This window comes from Dendrobates tinctorius, unplaced genomic scaffold (assembly GCF_039654945.1).
Source record: "Dendrobates tinctorius isolate UK_male_01 unplaced genomic scaffold, ASM3965494v1 ptg000028l, whole genome shotgun sequence".
Classification (NCBI taxonomy): Eukaryota; Metazoa; Chordata; class Amphibia; order Anura; family Dendrobatidae; genus Dendrobates; species Dendrobates tinctorius.
In genome coordinates, this window is record NW_027361696.1 from 86,017,817 (window position 1) to 86,038,155 (window position 20,339).

The following is a 20,339-nucleotide window of genomic DNA, read 5'->3' on the forward strand; positions in this document are numbered from 1 at the left end:
TGACTGCTGAGCCCTGTATCTAATCCTCTCCTGTGTGATACTGTGTGCTGAGCCGTGTATCTAATCCTATCCTGTGTGATACTGCCTGCTGAGCCGTGTATCTAATCCTCTCCTGTATGATACTGTGTGCTGAGCCGTGTATCTAATCCTCTCCTGTGTGATACTGACTGCTGAGCTGTGTATCTAATCCTATCCTGTGTGATACTGCCTGCTGAGCCATGTATCTAATCCTCTCCTGTGTGATACTGACTGCTGAGCCCTGTATCTAATCCTCTCCTGTGTGATACTGTGTGCTGAGCCATGTATCTAATCCTATCCTGTGTGATACTGCCTGCTGAGCCGTGTATCTAATCCTCTCCTGTATGATACTGTGTGCTGAGCCGTGTATCTAATCCTCTCCTGTGTGATACTGACTGCTGAGCCGTGTATCTAATCCTATCCTGTGTGATACTGCCTGCTGAGCCGTGTATTTAATCCTCTCCTGTGTGATACTGTCTGCTGAGCCGTGTATCTAATCCTCTCCTGTGTGATACTGACTGCTGAGCCGTGTATCTAATCCTATCCTGTGTGATACTGCCTGCTGAGCCGTGTATCTAATCCTCTCCTGTGTGATACTGTCTGCTGAGCCGTGTATCTAATCCTCTCCTGTGTGATACTGACTGCTGAGCCCTGTATCTAATCCTCTCCTGTGTGATACTGTGTGCTGAGCCGTGTATCTAATCCTATCCTGTGTGATACTGCCTGCTGAGCCATGTATCTAATCCTCTCCTGTATGATACTGTGTGCTGAGCCGTGTATCTAATCCTCTCCTGTGTGATACTGTCTGCTGAGCTGTGTATCTAATCCTCTCCTGTGTGATACTGACTGCTAAGCCCTGTATCTAATCCTCTCCTGTGTGATACTGTGTGCTGAGCCGTGTATCTAATCCTATCCTGTGTGATACTGACTGCTGAGCCATGTATCTAATCCTCTCCTGTGTGATACTGTGTGCTGAGCCGTGTATCTAATCCTCTCCTGTGTGATACTGTCTGCTGAGCCGTGTATCTAATCGTCTCCTGTGTGATACTGACTGCTGAGCCGTGTATCTAATCCTATCCTGTGTGATACTGCCTGCTGAGCCGTGTATCTAATCCTCTCCTGTGTGATACTGCCTGCTGAGCCGTGTATCTAATCCTCTCCTGTGTGATACTGTGTGCTGAGCCGTGTATCTAATCCTCTCCTGTGTGATACTGTGTGCTGAGCCGTGTATCTAATCCTCTCCTGTGTGATACTGTCTGCTGAGCCGTGTATCTAATCCTATCCTGTGTGATACTGACTGCTGAGCTGTGTATCTAATCCTCTCCTGTGTGATACTTACTGCTGAGCCGTGTATCTAATCCTCTCCTGTGTGATACTGACTTCTGAGCTGTGTATCTAATCCTATCCTGTGTGATACTGACTGCTGAGCTGTGTATCTAATCCTCTCCTGTGTGTTACTGACTGCTGAGCCGTGTATCTAATCCTCTCCTGTGTGATACTGACTGCTGAGCTGTGTATCTAATCCTATCCTGTGTGATACTGACTGCTGAGCCGTGTATCTAATCCTATCCTGTGTGATACTTACTGCTGAGCCGTGTATCTAATCCTCTCCTGTGTGATACTGACTTCTGAGCTGTGTATCTAATCCTATCCTGTGTGATACTGACTGCTGAGCTGTGTATCTAATCCTCTCCTGTGTGATACTGACTGCTGAGCCGTGTATCTAATCCTCTCCTGTGTGATACTGACTGCTGAGCTGTGTATCTAATCCTATCCTGTGTGATACTGACTGCTGAGCCGTGTATCTAATCCTATCCTGTGTGATACTGACTGCTGAGCCATGTGGCTAATCTTCTGTGTTCTACTGACTGCTGAGCCGTGTATCTAATCCTATCCCGTGTGATACCGCTCTCCTGAAATACTCTGTGCTGCTGTCACCCTGCTCCCAGAATCCTTGCTGCCTGCCATCCTCGGTGACCGAAGACCCCATTCCTCTCCTCAGATCCTGTCCTGGCGATGTGTGAAAGCGAGGCGACAGGGGCCTGATATATGGTGGAAGGAGCAGGGCCACAGCTGGACAGAGTATTTCAGGAGAGCAGTGTGCTGGTCTATGGGGGGCGCCCTTTTCGGTGCCAGGGATTGTACATAGAGCGCTGTGTTTTATACACATGGATGGACCGTCTGCTTGTCTGCTCCACAGAAATCCAGGAAACTTGTGTGCTGATTGATGGCCTGTTCTGATCCATACTTTACATGCAAAGACAGTCAGTAACTTTGCAGGCCCCATCAAAATGGCTGCTCACTGTGTTCCTCTCTTTTCCCTTAGCAAACACCCAGAAGGGGAGGAGAGGAGTGACATCACAACCATGTCAGCAGACTCCGCCCATATTTACTCCAGTGCAGTAATGTGAGCTAGTTGCACTAGGTTTTTGTGCCAAACTTCAGTAGCTGCTCCCCCTAGTGTTAACAAGTGGAAATGCCAAACTTTTTAAAATTATTTTTCATATTTTACAAAATTAAAAACAAATGATATTTTTTAAGAAAATGTAAACATTAATTCTTTACATTTTTTCAATTGCTGAAAAAAATTTTTTGGATGTCACCTTCCCTTTAAGCATTATTAGGCCAACTCAACACACACTTCAAACATTAGCATAAGTTTATTTATGCCCTAAAAATATAAAAAATCACAATATAGAGACTGCATTGTCTTGCCATGGAGTATATCCCTCTGGTGAAAGGAAATTATTAGTAAACACATCCCACACGAGGCGAGAGGGCAGACGATGTGGATGAAGTACATGTGTAGTAGCCATGCCATTATTTCCATCCGCCACTTCATCACCATCATTTGATGTACAGTCATGGATTCTGGTGAACTTGTGAAGTATCACACTGGCTTTAATAACCTCATTCACATTTCATTCACTAAGTTGAGTGGCTGACTGCAGGACCCTTCATATGGCACAGAGAATTCAGAAGGCACATTCCACCAGTCGTGCGCGGGATAGGCGGAAATTAAAGACTCTGCGCCGGTGGTCCAAGGCTCTACGTGGATAGAGCCTCATGATGTTGTGGGTTAATTGAATATCCTCATCAACAACAATCACATAAGGCACTGCTTCCATAGTGGACCCTGGTAGATGACATGGGGGTGGGATGGCAAAATCATTATTGCACAGCCATTATGGAAGAATTCCCAAAAATCTACAATTATAAACCTGTATGTGCTGTCGACCAGGGCCAACAGCACTACAGAAAAAAACTGTTTATAATTATAATATTGGGACCCTGAGTTTGGTGGCTTACGCACACGGATGTGCTTCCCATCCAGGGATCCAATGCAGTTTGGAAACTGGCACGTTTCCTCAAAGCCCACAGGCTATCCGCAGCCAGTCTTGTTTTTTTGGCTCAGGTGGGTCGCCCTCCCAGGGCGTGGGATACTCGGTACCGGGCCGGTGTTGGCGGGATGTGTCACTGCAGCGGTGACCCGGTCCGTGGCCCTGGGCGCCCAATTAATAGGGGGAGTTGTTTGAATGGTGGAATGTAGTTAATGGAATAGTTTGTGATGCCACCTGTGATGTTCGGCAAGTGAGATGTTAGGCCAACGCTGCATGCAGATCCTCTGGGGCTGGTGGTGTATTGCAGCCAAGACGGCGAAGCTCCCCACAGGTGGAGCTGTAGCCCCAGGGCAGTATAGATGTAGAGGTAGAGGAGAGGCGCAGGCGGTGTAGAAGCTGGTACCCAGATGAAACAGCGCTGGGTGCGCTGGCGCAAGAATCAATGGAGGACACCAGGGCTTGTAGCTCCAAAGCTTTACTCACAGTCTGTAGTACACACAGGTGCCTGCCTCCGTGCCGTGTCCTCCGGGTCAGGGACTCAGTCAACCTCCAGGCAAGATGGAATGCTCCCTTCCAACATGTGCCTTTCTGAACGTCTCCTCTATAGCGCCTTTAAGTGTGAAGTACTCCCAGTACTGAGTTACACTGGAGTGCCTCCTGACAGATGTTCCCAAGAACTCTACTTGTACGGCAAACAGCTGTAGCCTGCTTCAGGAACTCCTTACTCCTGAGTCCCGGCTCACTATCCAAGCTGCTGTTGTGCCCCCAAGTCATAGAAGGGAGTAGTGCATTTACAGCCCACTACTCCACCGGTGTCTGATGCAGAACCATTAGTGTCCACACAACCTCGGGGACCGGGCCCCGGCCTTGCGCTTAGAACTTCTAGGCAGGGTTCTTCCTCTAACCCACGTCCTCTTTGTTCCCTTTTACTCCTACGTTCCGTACTTGTCTTTCTTTCTTATGGAAGCTCAGGCTTCAGTTCAATGTCTTTCTCCTTCTTTCCTTTCCCGTGCCAGCTGGCTCAGATCACTGAGGCAGCTGCAGCACTCCTTCCTCCATCCCTCTTCCAGGGATCTCCTTTCCTCACTCCTCTCTGAGTGACTTCCTCCCTCAGACTGACCTACTGACTGACTGACTCAAATTCTAAACCTTCCTGCTCTTTTATATATTCTCAACCCACCTGCTTCCCAGCACGTTTAGTGTTCCAAGCAGGGAGCCACCAAAGGTGCTCTTCTACACTCCAAGCAGGGAGCCGCAATGTGGCTTTGCTGAACTACTCTGTTGTGTGGGGTGCGAGTGTTGGAGCATGGTCAGGAGCCTCCAACTTACCTGGATGGTGGGGCACCACACCTCAGGAGGAGGTGCAGTACCTCTGTGGCGGCTGAGCCTCAGGGGCGCCACACAGGCATTACTGATTGAGGCAGTCGGGTCCATATTTCTGAGCATGTAGAACGGACAATGCCAGAGATGGTGGATTTCCCAATTAAAAATTCTAGATAAATAGCCACATAGGAAAGGCCAGTGGATAGGAATCTATAAGTCAATAAAAAAAACAAGATTAACATATCCAGGCCTCAAGAAAACAGTCTAGGAGTTTCTAAAGGTTATGGACATTGTAAACTAAGCACTGTCTAAACAAAATACCACACAATTCAATGCCTTTGAAACAATTACAAACAGCATGGAATGTCAAAGGCAAAATGTGACCATAAAAATCTTAACCAAAAAAGGGAACAAACCAATACAACCAAGGCATGGATCAGTGTATTTCCCTAAAACACAAGTAAACAACATCATCAACATAGAGAAGTAATACATACCGTAAAGTAAATAAAAGCACAGCCTCCAGCAGAATGTCAAATGTGGGCACGCTCATCCGACAATACTTGTAGAACTTGTCAGAACTTGTCAGGATGGCTGCATAGACAAGCATACAGATGGTGGAAATGCCCTTTAGTCAGCCATCATCTCATAAGCGGATATACCCATATTCTTCTCCGCCTCTTCAGATCCACAATCACTGGTAGAGATGAGCGACTTTGCCTTTTTTAGGGTCGAGTCGGGTTTCATGAAATACGACTTTCTCAAAAGTCTGGTCGAACGAAATCGGCCGACTATAGGGAAAAGTCGGAGGCCGACTGAAACACGAAACCCAATGCAAGTCAATGGGGAAGCAAAGTCGGCATGGAGTGGAGGACAGTAAACACACCTACAGTGCCCATTTTAATGCCAAAAACATCAATTCTTATTTCTGAAGATTGTCAACCTTAATTTACTTCATAACAATAGTTACGCATTGAAAACAGGGGGTTATTTGGCCCAAGTTGTGGGGGGGTAGGGCTGGCTCCAGGTTTTCGTGTGCCCTGGGCCAAAGAGTGTCAGTGCGCCCCTTTAACACATACCACAACTCATGATGCTCCGATACGGCACAGAAATATAGGTATAGTACAATGACAAATACTTCACTGCTTACATGACATGACTGATCTATTTTAAATTGTACAATAGCTCAAAAAAAGGACAGTATATTACTCCGTACAGTATTATGGCCACCACATTGTGCGCCATACAGAATAATGAGCCCCATATATTTCTCCATACAGAATAATTGGCCACATATAATGTTCCATACAGTATATGATGAGCTCCACATAATGCTACAGTATATGATGGTCCCCATGGACGATGCTCCAGTGTGTTATGGGCCCAAATAATGCTCCACATATAATGGGCTCCATTTCTAATGCTCCAGTGTATAATGGGCCCCGTAAATGCTGCTCCAGTGTCTGATGTTCCCCATTTGGAATGCTCCAGTATATGATGGGCCTCATGGATGATGCTCCAGTGTCTTATGGGCCCTAATAATGTCCATAGATAATGGGCCCCATTTCTAATGCTCCAGTGTATCATGTGCCCCATAGATGGTGCACCAGTGTCTGATCTGCCTCATTTAGAATGCTCCAGTATATGATTGGCCTCATGGATGATGCTCCAGTGTCAGATATCCCCATTTTGAATGCTCCAGTATATGATGGGCCCCATTTTTAATTAACCCAGGCATGAGCTCCATGGAGTAATCTGAAGTGTGTGCTGCCGCATCCTTCACTTTTGGTGTGGGTGAAGGACACAAGGAAAGTGGTTGCTCCTGACCAGAAGCCTGCACTTACGACTCAGTGCTTGCATTTTTTTAAACTTCAGAAGAGGAGGCGATAGAGCTGGAGGCTGTTTCAGCAATGTAAGCCAAAAACAGTTCCTTGTTGTGAGTTCATTTTCCCCTTCATTACTGAGGCCCGAGGAACTCCCTCTTCTGGTAAAGAAAGGTAGTGAGCCTGATTATCAAACACCTGAGGCTGATGATGATGACTGGCTGAGTGGAGTTACTGACTGGATATAAGGCTGCCGACGCCCTTCTGCCTGCGGGTGATTTCTCTGTGGGATCCTTGGAGACCAGTCTGAATTCCTGCTCCTCTAAAGCTAAGTTTGCTGCTCGGCCTTTTGCATTGGTTCTTTGACTTTGTTTTTCTTTGTTTTTCTGGATTTCTGCCATTCCCTGCTGGGGTGTGCTGAATTCCTTTAGCTCTGTCTTCTGAAAATACCTGAGTGCTGATTTAGTTTTTGAAGCCTAGCTGCTTCAGGGCCTTTTTCATATCAGCTTGTTGGCTTATGTCTTTGATAGGGTTTTGGCAGATTGCAGACAGCAGCCTTCCTGTCCTTTCCTATCTAGGTAGTTTTGGGCCCCGTCTTTGCTCAGTCTATCTTTCTGTCTGTGTTAGTGTTTTCATCTTGCTTCACCGTCATTATATGTTGGGGGCTGCCTATTGCTTTTGGGTCTGCTCTGGGGCAGTTTAGATTTCCCCTTTCTTGCTTTAGGCCTATTTAATTCTCCGGCTGTGATCGAGGGGTCTAGGGCATCGTAGGAACCCCCCACGGCTACTGCTAGTTGTGTTGATAGGTTCAGGGTTCTGCAATCTGATAGTTGCCAACTTCTCTGGTTTTCTGGACTTAGCTTGTATTTCTGCTTTTGCCTCCTACGGTGACTCATTCATAACAGTTCCTGATGCTCCGGCTTTAAAAGCAGTCTACCTACTCCCAGAAAATGGAGACTTACAGGCCTTCAAGAGCTACACCATGATGCAGGCTCAACACTTCCTGCCTTAGCTGCTATTGTGTTTTTGGCACTACCAGCAAATGCACCACCACCACCGCCATCAGTACCAGGTGGCCCCCCACATCCGCATTCTCTTCCACCAAACTTCCTCATGTTTTAGAAAATTGACCCAAAATACCAGCAGATATATGGTACTGTATCAGAAGCTTACAGCTCTATACAGTCTAGGGATAACAGTAAATCTCCGTATATATTTTGAGTCATACACAGACGCTCACAGGCTCAGTATGGATTACCCAATAAAATAAAAAGGTGAAAAAGGGTACAGTATCACCAGATACAAGGTATATATATATGAGAGATCCATTGAACATAATGGTGGAAGGATATACCACAATTACATAGGGTATAGAAGAAAGGTTATACCCCAAAAACCACCATATCTCAGGACAGTATATGACCAACTGTAAATACAGTCACACTCAATAGAACACCATAGTCATAAGGTCAAAACCAAGTAAAAAACTTTATTGATCTAAAATTATACAGACAGACAGACAGGCAAAGTGAGACTAGAGGATGGAACATGATTATTCCCACCACATACAAGAGGCCCAGGATGGGTCTGTCAGGAGGTAGATGTACATAATTGTCATGGTAATAAATTATACAAACATATCATACAACTCCTATAAGCACACAACAACATGCCAATATGAGGCAGATAATATAAGCAAATGTGGAGCAGAGTCATATCCAATACCCATATTAAACATAATAGTAATGTGCAAATACCTTATGAGGAGAGAGAGGCACCTTCCCGACCAGGCCCACCTGCCGCGATGTGCGTTTCGGCGTACCTTTTTCAAGGGGCATAAGGTATATATACTATAGTGTAAACATTCTGAATCTCCGTATACATTTCAGGAGGCCGACACAAATGCTCTCAGGCCCAGTATGGATTACACAAGAAAATGAAAAGCTGTAAATGGGTAATGTAACACAAGCGTACAGCTGTATACAGTGTTGGCCAAATTTGAAATCTCGGTATATATTTCCGGAGTCATCCTCATGCGCTCACTCAGTCTGGGTTTGACCATAATAAAAAATGTTGTCAAAAAGGTACTGGATAACAAGATAGCTAGTATATATATTATAGGGTACAATTGAAATCTCTGTATACATAGTCCCGTAGTCAGTCTCAGACACTTACTCAGTATGGATTTGACCGTAATACTAAATGTCAAGCAAAGGTACTGTATAACAAGATACAAGGTGTATCGAGCATAGGGTAAAAATTGGTATCTCCGATTCACCGTATAAATAGAAGGCGTAAACCATACACGCTCACTCACTATGGATGATACCGTAATAAAAAATGTTGAACAAAGGTTCTGTATCAGCACATACCAGGTGTATCCAGTCTAGGGGTAATTGTAAATTTCCGTCTATACTTCCGGAGTCAGACACAGACACTCACAGGCTCAGTATGTATTACACCAGAATTTAACAAGTAGAAAAAGGGAAAGGTAGTCGAAGCGTACAACAGTATGCAGTGTTGTGGTACTTTTAAATCTTCGTATATATTTCAATCTCAGTAAGCCAGTCCAGACTGTCCGCTACTGGAAACTACATGGATACAAGTACAGACGGAAAGTCGAGTGTTAGCAGAAATTTGGGAATTACTCATCGCGGGAAAACCTCCCGGTAGATGTTGCAGAGCCGATGCAGACCCTCAATTACTGTATCTGTGGAGACAGTGAAAACGGTTCTTTGTGAAGAAAGGATTGCTTTATCGCAGTAGCGTGGATCACATCACCATTACTCGTCTCCATCAAATTGTAATCATAGGGAGAGACGTAGACATGGTCCTCCCTGCCTATCATGATGTGTCTGGTCATTTTGGAGGGCAAAAGACAGAAGCCACAGACCGTAGGCGATTCTATTGGATTGGCATGAGAGGAGACATTGAAAAATGGTGGCAGGAATGTCACACATTTGTGACTATCACAACTGTGAAAGGTGATCATAAAACACCACTGCATCCACTTTTAAGTTGACATCCATTATCTGGCAACCTATCTGTCATCAGGGGAAGCAAGCTCCTGTAAGGCATATTGTGCCAATTCAGGCCAGGCGTCCAGCTAAGAGGCCCAATAGTCTAAGGGGAATGACCTGTGAGGGAGAACATCGATATGGGAGGAGAAGTAGTTTGTAACCATAGTTGACAACTGCTGTTTCCTGTCACCTTTAATCGATGCAGTATTAGCAGTCGTGTGAGCAGTACTTGAGAAATCATTCCACAACATGGTCATTAAACCCCTGTCTTCAATGCCACTTCGGCTGTGTGCACCACGAACACCTCTTCCATTGTGCCCACTACGGCTCGTGGGAGAACCAGCACCGCTGCTGTGTGCTGGGAAAGCCTCAAACAACCGGTTTACCAGAGTTGCTTGTTTGTTAGCCAATATTATCTCTAGGTTCTCCTGTGGCATGATGTTGTGTAATTTGCCTTTGTAGCGTGGATCGAGGATGCTAGACAGCCAGTAGTCGTCATCCCTCATCATTTTGGCAATGTGGGGGTCCCTTTTTAGGATCCGCAAGGCATAATCGCACATGTGGGCCAATGTTCCAGGTGTCAATGATGCACTGCCAGTGGTGGGTGGAGCACTTTCTGGCAAATCCACATCCCTACAGTCACGCACAAACACTGTACCTGACCTTGGAACGCCAACATTTTCTCTTGCCCCCTGATAAGCATTCTCCTGCCCAAAATAATCATCCCCCTCATCCTCCTCCTCCTCCTCCTCTTCCTCTTCTTCCTCTACCTCGTCCAAGACAGTTCCCTGACCAGACAATGGCTGACTGTCATCAAGGCTTCCCTCCTTCTCTGCTGCAGACGCCTGATCCTTAATGTGCATCAAACTTTGCATGAGCAGACGCATAAGTGGGATGCTCATGCTTATGATGGCATCGTCTGCGCTTACCAGCCGTGTGCATTCCTCAAAACACTGAAGGACTTTACAGAGGTCTTTCAGCTTTGACCACTGCACACCTGACAATTCCATGTCTTCCCTCAAACTGCCTGCCCGTGTATCCTCCCACAAATGCATTACAGCCTGCCTCTGTTAGCACAGCCTCTCAACCATGTGCAGGGTGGAGTTCCACCTTGTTGCAACATCTATGATTAGGTGGTGCTTGGGGAGGTGGAGCAATCGCTGCAGCTTCTGCATACGAGGGGAGTGGACGTTTGAGCGACGGATGTGCGAGCACAGTCTTCGCACCTTATGGAGCAGGGATGTTAACTCAGGATAATTATTAAGGAAGCACTGCACCACTAGGTTCAAAGTGTGAGCCAGGCAAGGTATGTGTGTGAGTTTTGCACAGGCTATGGCTGCCAGAAAATTACGACCGTTATCACTGACTACCTTGCCTGCCTCAAGATGTAGACTGCCTAGCCATGACTCAGTTTGTTGCTGCAAGTAGTTGTCCAGTACCTCCGCGGTGTGTCTGTTGTCACCCAAAGACATCATCTTTAACACAGCCTGCTGACGCTTATCACTAGCTATTCGATAGTGGGACACCTCGTGTGCAACACTGCCAGCTGCGGATGTAGTGCTCGTGCGACTGCGCTCTGTGGACGAGCTTTCGCTGATAGAGGAGGAGGATCGAAAGCCTACAGCCAACTGTTTCCAATACCGTGGGCTAGGCAGCAGTGTTCCACCACCGCTGTCCCCAGTGGAGCCTGCATCCACCACATTAACCCAGTGTGCAGTGATGGGCACGTAACGGCCTTGGCCATGCCTACTGGTCCATGCATCTGTTGTGAGGTGCACCATTCCACTCACTGACTATCTTAGTGCATGGACAATGTGGTTTTTCACATGCCGGTGGAGGGCAGGGATGGCTTTTCGAGAAAAGAAGTGCCGACTAGGTAGGTCATAGCGTGGGACAGCGTAGGCCATGAGGGCGCGGAAAGCTTTGCTTTCAACCAAACAGCAGGGCATCATCTCTAATGAGATGAGTTTGGCAATGTAAGCGTTCAAACAAAGTGTACGCGTATGAGAGGATGAGTACTTTCTTGTCCTACTCAGAGTGTCTGGTAAGGTGAGCTGGACTGGAGAGCTGCATATGGGGGAAGTAGTGGTGGACCGGACTGAGTGAGAGGGGGTTGGTGATGGTATTGGTGGTGATGGCCTAGATTCAGTGTTGTGTTGCAAAACCATTGTGATTCCCTGAGTGCTTTGGCCTTGCAACGACACCTCCACATTTAGTGCTGGTGGTGTGCTTAACGGTGGCGGTGGTCTTACATTTGGGGAAGCGATGGAGCACTGCTGGCTACCTTCATGTGCTACCTGAGGTTTTGTAGTCTGTCCACGCTTGCAAGTGCATGTTGATTAAATGTCTAAGCATGCAACTGGTATTCAAATTTCTGAGTTGTTTACCTCGACTAAAGGTCCTTCCGCACTTCTTACAGGTAACCTTTGCTCATCATTAGGATTTTGGACAAAGAAGTGCCACACTGCACTCTTCCTACTATGGTATACATTTTGTGGCCTTGAACGCTGTGCTAAGTTGACCGTTTGGCCACGCTGTCCTGCAACGCTTTTAGTTTTTGTTCCATGTTTTTGGACAGCTACGGGCCTGGCAGATAACCGCTGCTGCGATGTCAATGCCTGCTGCGGATCCTTCCCCTTATCTGAACTGTTGCCAGCACCACCCTCCTCCCCCAATGGATGCCAATCCGGGTCAAGAACTGGGTCATCCATCACCTCCTCTTCAAAGTCATCTGCACCTTCCTCTTTACCTTTCTCTGTGTCACCGTGTAAGGTGGTATAGTATGCGGGAAGGGGCACCTGAGTTTCATCAGGGTCAGATTCTGGCTCAATAGACTGCGAGGGCAATGTAGTACGCTGGGTCGATGTACCAGCAGAATCATCTAGCAATGGCTGTGCATCAGTGCACTTCATGTCAGATTCATCTTGGACTGGGGAATTCCGGATTTGACTGGATAACCCAGGCATGGTATGTGAAAAGAACTCCATAGAGTAATCTGATGTGTGGGCTGACGCATCCTTGACTTTTGATGGGGGTGAAGGACATAAGGAAAGGTTTTTTTCCTGACCAGAACCCTGCACTGACGACTCCGTGCTTGCAGGTTTCGAATGTTCAGAAGAGGAGGCAATAGAGCTGGTGGCTGTTTCGGCAATGTACGCCAAAACCTGTTCCTGATGCTCCAGCTTTAAAAACGGTTTTCCTACTCCAGGAAAAGGCAACCTTACAGGCCTTCTTGGGCCAGACGATGACGCAGGCTCAACACCTCCTGCCTTAGCTGCTATTGTACTTTTGCCAGACCCAGCCGATGCACCACCACCATCAGTACCAGCTGCGCCCCCCTGCCCACATCCGCGGCCTCTTCCACCATACTTCCTCATGTTTGGGAACATGTACCAAAAATACCAGCAGAGAGATGGTACTGTATGAGGAGCGTCCAGCTGTGTAAGGTGTATAAAAAAAAAAAAAATCTACGTATATATTTTGCTAGTCACAGACGCTCCCACAGTATGTATTGGACCGTAATCCAACAAGCAGATATATGGAACTGTATCAGAAGTGTACAGCTGTATACATTTTTTGTGTAACTAATAATCTCTGTATATGTATTTACGGAGTGTCACACACACGCTGACTCTGTATAGATGTGACTGTAATGTGAACGGCAGATATACAATACTGTTTGAGAATCGGACAGCTCTATATGGTGTGTGTATGGAAAATTGTCAATCTCCGTCTATTTGTATAGGGACTGACACACTGTCTCTGTCTAGTTTTGACCATAATCAAACAGCAGATATACGAAACTGTTTGAAAAGCGAACAGCACTCTAAGGTGTAGTTCTGGAAAAACGGAAAAACTCCTCGGCTTTTTTTTCCAGAGTCACCCACAGATAGCTTCTATTTGTCCGTGATACAAGGCGGTACACGGTAGTGTGTGAGGAGCGTACACCGCTATACGGTGTCTGTGTGGAAAATTGTCAATCTCCGTCTATTTGTATAGGGACTGACACACGCTGTCTCTGTCCTGTTTTGACCGTTATCAAACAGCAGATATACGAAACTGTTTGAAAAGCGGATAGCACTCTAAGGTGTAGGTCTGGAAAAACGGAAAAAAATCCTCTGCTTTTTTTTCCAGAGTCACACACAGCTTCTATTTGTCCGTGATACAAGGCGGTACACGGTAGTGTGTGAGGAGCGTACACCGCTATACGGTGTCTGTATGGAAAATCTCCTTCTATTTGTATAGGGACTGACACACGCTGTCTGTCTAGTTTTGACCGTACTCAAACAGCAGATATACGGAACTGAAAAACCTACATAGAAAAAACGGAGTGTGACACCCAAAATACTGAAGACAAAAATTCAAAAATTGTATTAAAAAGGTATAATCTTTATTGATACAAAAGTAGATAAAAATTTATCAATATATCAAATTGTAACACAATCAGGTATCAGATAAGACACAAAAAATAGGGAGAAAGACAGCAGCATATATAACGTTAAATGCAAAGGTATACAACCAGGTTATACAAAAACCCTACACACATATGGCAGACGCAATGAGGTAACGCTAAAATATTATATCTCACTCTGGAATAAAGTTCCTCATCAATCTCATGTATAGCCATAGAAATCAAACATAAAGTGCTAATGTGCAACAAGGAATGCAGGGAAAGAGTACCCAGGTGAACCATGCTTACCCATGTGGGGCGTGTGTCTACTGCATGGGACCTGACATGTATACCTTTGCATTTAACGCTATATATGCTGCTGTCTTTCTCCCTATTTTTTGTGTCTTATCTGATACCTGATTGTGTTACAATTTGATATAGTGATACATTTTTATCTACTTTTGTATCAATAAAGATTATACCTTTTTAATACAATTTTTGAATCTTTGTCTTCAGTATTTTGGGCGTCACTCTCCATTTTTTCTATGTAGGTTTTTCATTGTCAATTGGGAGTTGTCCTATTACCATGTTTTTTTTTTTTACTTCTTTTCCCTTATGTGGGAACAAATTGAGGTTCTTAATAATGTTGGATTGTGTTAGACAGATATACGAAACTGTTTGAAAAGCGGACAGCTCTGTAAGGTGTAGGACTGGAAAAATGGAAAAACTCCTCGGCTTGTTCTTCCAGAGTCACACCCAGATAGCTTCTATTTGTCCTTGATACCAGCCGGTACATGGTAGTGTGTGAGGAGTGTACACCGCTATACGGTGTGTGAAAAAATGAACGCTCAGTAACTCACCAGGACAACATAATAAAAGTTGGAGTGCTTTGAAAAAAGCAGTTTGAACAGCAGTGTGCACGCAGCAATGCAGCTAGCAGGTAGCCTTAAAAGGCAGCCTAATCACCACCAGCGCTGCTGCACACAACAAAAATCCTCCCCTTTCACTGCACACTAACTGTACAGTGAAAAGCGTTATCAGCAGAAGCAGTTTTTTTTTCTTCTTCCCTGTCTAACGCTCTCCTTGTTCAGAATCAGCAGCAGCACCTTTCCCTATTCTAAGATCGGCAGAAATAAGATGGCGGTCGGCGGTCACAGCCTTTTATACCCACTGTGACGCCACACAAATTCAGCCAATCACTTCAATGTCCTTCTCTAAGATGGTGCTGGCCGCTGCCCATGTCATCGCATTGCACACAGTGTGCGTCCTCGATCTTTGGCTGAGAAAAGGCACTGGAAGCATTATTTGAAACGCGACTTTGGCACTCTGATCGGCAACCTCATGGCCGACCTCACGCTATAGTCGGGTTTCGATCGTTGAAACCCGACTTTAGTTAAAGTCGGCTATTTTGGAATTTGACTGACCTGTTTTGCTCCCCAAAATGTTGGGACAAAACCCAGTGGAAAAGAACCCGCTCAGTAGTGTTGAAAGTAAGCCTGTCTGACATGTTTGACACAGAGCAGAAATACCACAACTCAAGCATGGACTCTAATGCAAAGATTGGAGGGTGTCACCTGCTGTTGAGCCAATAGATGGGGTTGATAATTAGGAATTTAATTTATTTCAGGCCATGGATCCGTTACATATCCATTTTGCAAGGCTGCGATAAAATCACGGCATACGTATGACATACGGATGTCACGCGGATTCATAGATGCGAGGAAATCGCATCATCGCATTGCAAACGGATTACACACGGATCACCGTACAGAGAACATTGGTGTGATTCTTGGCCGTGAGAATCGGACCGATTTTTCAAACGGGAAGTGTAACTCCAGCCTAATTGTCTTGCTGGAAGGTAAACTTCCATCTCAGTCTTAAATCACTGACAGACTGAAACAGGTTTTGCTCAAGAATTTCCCTGTATTTCTCATAATCCATCTCCACCTCTGATAATTTTTCCTGTTCCTTCTGCCAAAAAACATCCTCAGAGCATATTGATGACACCACCATGTTTCACTGTGACGATGGTGTTCTTGGGATGATGAGATGTTTGTTTGGAGTCAGACACGTTTACCTTGGTGGCCAAATAGTTCAATTTTGGTCTCATCTGACCACAACACTTTCCTCCATACATTTGGGAAGTCTTCCACATGTATTTTGGGAAACTCAAAATCAGCCTTACTTTTTTGTGTATGTAAAAGCTTTTCTCTGCCCATTTTTCCATTAAAAGCGACCTCTTTGGAGTGTACGACTTATTGTGGTCATTTGGACAGATACTCCAGTATCCACTTGGGAATTTTGCAGCTCCTTAAGGTTTACCTTTGGTCTCTGTGCTGCCTCTCCGGTTAATGCCCTCCTTGCCCAGGCTGAGAGTTTTGATGGGCGGCCTCCCTTGGCAGGTTTGTTGTGGTACCATGCTGTTTCAATTTCATGATAATGGATTTGATGGTACTCCTGGAGATCATCAGAGATTGGGATTATTTTTATAACCCAACCCTGACTAGTACTTCTAAACAACTTTGCCCCTGACTTGTTTGGAGATCTCATTGGTCTTCATGTTGTGATTTGGTTAGTGGTGCCTCTTTCTTAATGGTGTTGCAGCCTCTGTGGCCTTTCAGAAAAAGTGTGTATATGCTGACCATGTGACATTTAGATTACACACAGGTGGATTTCTTTTCACTAAGCATGTGAATTAAGAAGGCAATTGCTTGCACCAGAAGTTTTTAGGGGCTTCACAGTAAAAGGGGTGAATACATGTGCACATGCCAATTATTAGTTATTTGATCCCATATATTTAATTTATGCCTATATTTTTTTCACTTCACTAACTTAGACTATTTAGTACTGATGCATGACACACCAAACGGATTACAAAAATATTTAAACATAGGTTGTTATGTAACAACATTGGTAAAAAGCCAAGGGGGTTGAATACTTTTTCATGACACAGTCATGAGTTAGGCTATGAATTTGATCGTCCGAAGTCACATACCTGTGGAGTTTGCAGGTACGCAGGATGCAGTGACGAGTCGCGAGACAGTTGGGTGCTTTTTATATTAACGTTTATAAGACTAGAGGGAACTCTCCTCAGTCACGGCCTGACCAACAAAAGGGGTAACACGGATTGCCCTTGCAGGGGCTCTATACAAGCAAACACAAACGGGTAGAACACGGCTACTTCCGGCAGTAGCCGGTCACTATAGGGCCGCGGCATGGCCAACTACGGGTCCTTAAATTTAAAGTCAACTTAGCCGTCCAGACGTCCCTCGCCATTCGGGTTGGTGGTCTTTCGGCGTAGTAGTTGCTGGGCCCAGTTGCTGAAGCGATGACGAAGACTTTGCGTGCTCCGGCTCGCTGATGACACTGGAGCCCCACAGGCTCCAGCGTAGTCCTTGGACGGTTGGGCCACAGCCCCTGGCCTGGGGCAAGCGGCAGCGATGTGTGATGGTGAATGACAGGCCACCTGCGCAGCTAACGGGAGGCCCGGCCCCTGCTGCGGACCGGAGCGGGACAGTGGTGGCTGCCAGCGGTACTGTACTTGCCGCAGCCATTGGTGAGATCAGGGCGGCTGCAGGTGGCGGGGAACAGGCCACAGCCGCGAGCTGGAGCGAGACGGCAGCGGCCGCCTGTGACCGCGGGTAGGCCACAGCCGTGGGCTGAGGGGAGGCGGCAGCGGCCGCGGGTTGAACTGGGGCCGCAGTGGCCACGGGCTGGAGTGGGGCAGCAAGTCCTGGATATTCGCCTTGGTACCGTCCCTCTGGAGTCCTCGGTAAGTGTCCTCCCTGGTATTGGTGAGTAGCTCTCGCTTTCAGCCGCTCCCATGGTCTCCTGCTGTCTCTGTGTCGGTCTGCTGACTCATCTTCCTGGGAATTCTCCACCTCATTTATATTGGTCCCTCCCCCAGCCCATCTGTCTGTCACAACGGTCCGTCCCTGAACTCTGTCCCCCGGGGACAGTTTCCCCCGGAACCTAGATGACGGCTCCCTTGGTTCCGGCCCGGACACTCAACGGGGGCCGCTCCTCCCACACACCCAGCACCCTCACCAGTCAGCTGATACCTGTTTCGGCAGAAGCCAGATGTGATCAATATAAGAATTGGAAACTGCAGCTTTGTCCATTGCTTAATGGGGGCTGACAAGTATTATAGTTTATCTCCCATTCAATTTTTTTTACGTTACTTTTCTATCTCACTAGTGTCAGGAACACCGCACTGCAATTGCTCACTGAGCCAGTGCGTGTGTCCTGAGTACAAAAACAGTGCTCAAATATACCTGTGAAGCAGGGCAGCAGCGGAGATGATGCGTGCTTCAGACTATCAGGACCTGAAGCACGTGACTGTTGGGGGTGTGGCCTAAGCTACACAGAGCTAGGAGCTGCAGGGGAACTCCTAGAAAGGTAACTACATGACAATGTTACCAAGGGGCATAGCTAGAGACAGAAACCAGATCAAGCCGGGTCAAAGCACGAGATAGCAATACAGTACGAAAGGGTTAGACAGAATGGATAGTTAGGACGTAGACAAACTGTAACGGAGTAACGATAGCCAAGCCAGGAGGTCAGAACCAGAAAAGACAATAGTACCAAAATGAGAGATGGAGTACAGAGCGAGGGAACAGACCGGGTCATACACAGGAAGCAAACAAGCAACGCAGAATACACGCACACCAGGGGTCAGACACACCAGAACATCAGTATAGCTGACAGAGAACCGCAAATATATGGACTAGGGGCTCAGCGGGTAGAACCGGAGACTGCCCGCTGCTGCCAGAAGGACAGTGTGCCAGGCGAGGGCGCCAGCAGATGTGACACCGAACACTACCGGCATTCTGCGATCCACGGGGCCTTCAGAGGGTGACAAGCTACAGAATCTCGATAAGTGGAACCATTAACAAGAGACTGTTTAGTTAACCAATGTTTATTCACTTTTACCTTTGTACTCTTTGTTTACCCTACTATCTCCCTGCGAGGAGTTTTCCATCTGTAATTAAATATATTTGATCCCTGCTCTGCAGCATTTCTGTTACTGCATCCCAGTATCTGCTTATTGCAACTGCACCGTATTGAAGGGAGGATAGATGGGGTCATGTATCGCAATATTTTGGCCAACACCTCCTTTCCTTAGTAAGAGCATTAAAGATGGGTCATGGCTGGGTCTTCCAGCATGACAATGACCCAAAACACACAGCCTAGCCAGTCTCCAGACCTGAACCCAATAGAAAACATTTCGACGGCGCTAAAACTAAATGTTAGCCAGTGACAACCCCGAAACCTGAAAGATATGTAGAAGATCTGTATGGAGGAGTGGGCCAAAAGCCCTGGTGCAGTGTGTGCTAACTTTGTCAAGAACTAGAGGAGATGTCTGACCTCTGTAATTGCAAGCAAAGGTTTCTGTACCAATTATTAGGTTCTGCAGGTGTCTCCTATTTGTACTGATTCCAAGGCTATTTAGCTGGCTGTCCACATCTTAACTCTGCCAATTGTTGCTCTGCTCAGTTTGGTGTGAGTTTGCTCCGTGTTTGGAGTTCTAGTATTTTGATCTTTGGTTACCAACCTTTGATTTGCCTTTCACCATCCGTTTGCTTAGCCCCTCTTAGATTCATAGGATTTTGACCCCGGACTCTCTTTATGATGTACCTTCCTGGCTTGTGACCTCGGACTTCTAGTCTTCCCCACCTCACGGCATTTCCATGAGTATTGACTAGCATCACATTAGGTGCATATTTTGTTTGTGTTTCTTTCTTTCTTCTTTTTTTTTTCTCTTGTTTCCTTGTTTCTCATACATTGTAGTTTAATGTACCAGTACAGAAGACATAAAAAATATATTGAAGTTCGTGTCTTTTTTTTTTAAATTTACGAAAATATGTGTGCATCATTGACTCAAGGCTTTGGAAATTATTATAATATTTTCAGTTTTGTGAAAAGCACAATAGAAGTTACCTTAAAAGGTGAATATTATGCTTTTGCAATAAAGATAATGATCAGCACCAGGAATATTACTACATTTCAGTACATTTTGTCCACTGGAATGGCTCCTGTAAACACTGTAAACACAGAATTAGGTTTATTTGGTCTTCTGTTATTGTGAGGCTACATGGAGACTTTTTGTAGTGCTACTGTTAGGTTTTAACTATCAAGTTACAACTACTGTCCAAAGAGACACATTGAATTAGGGTCCCGTTTTACATAGCGATGCACCAGCGATCCCGACAGTGATACGACCTGTAAGGATCGCTGGTGCGTCGCTAAATGGTTGCTAGTAAGCTGTCAAACAGGCAGATCTATTCAGTTACGCAGCAATGATCTGGCGATCCGTATAATGACCTCGGCGGTCGTTGGTACCTTGTCACACAGCAGCTTTTCTGATGATTCCCGCCTGTGTCCCTGAGTTCTGCGTCGCCAACGAGGTCGCTCGTCGGCGTCA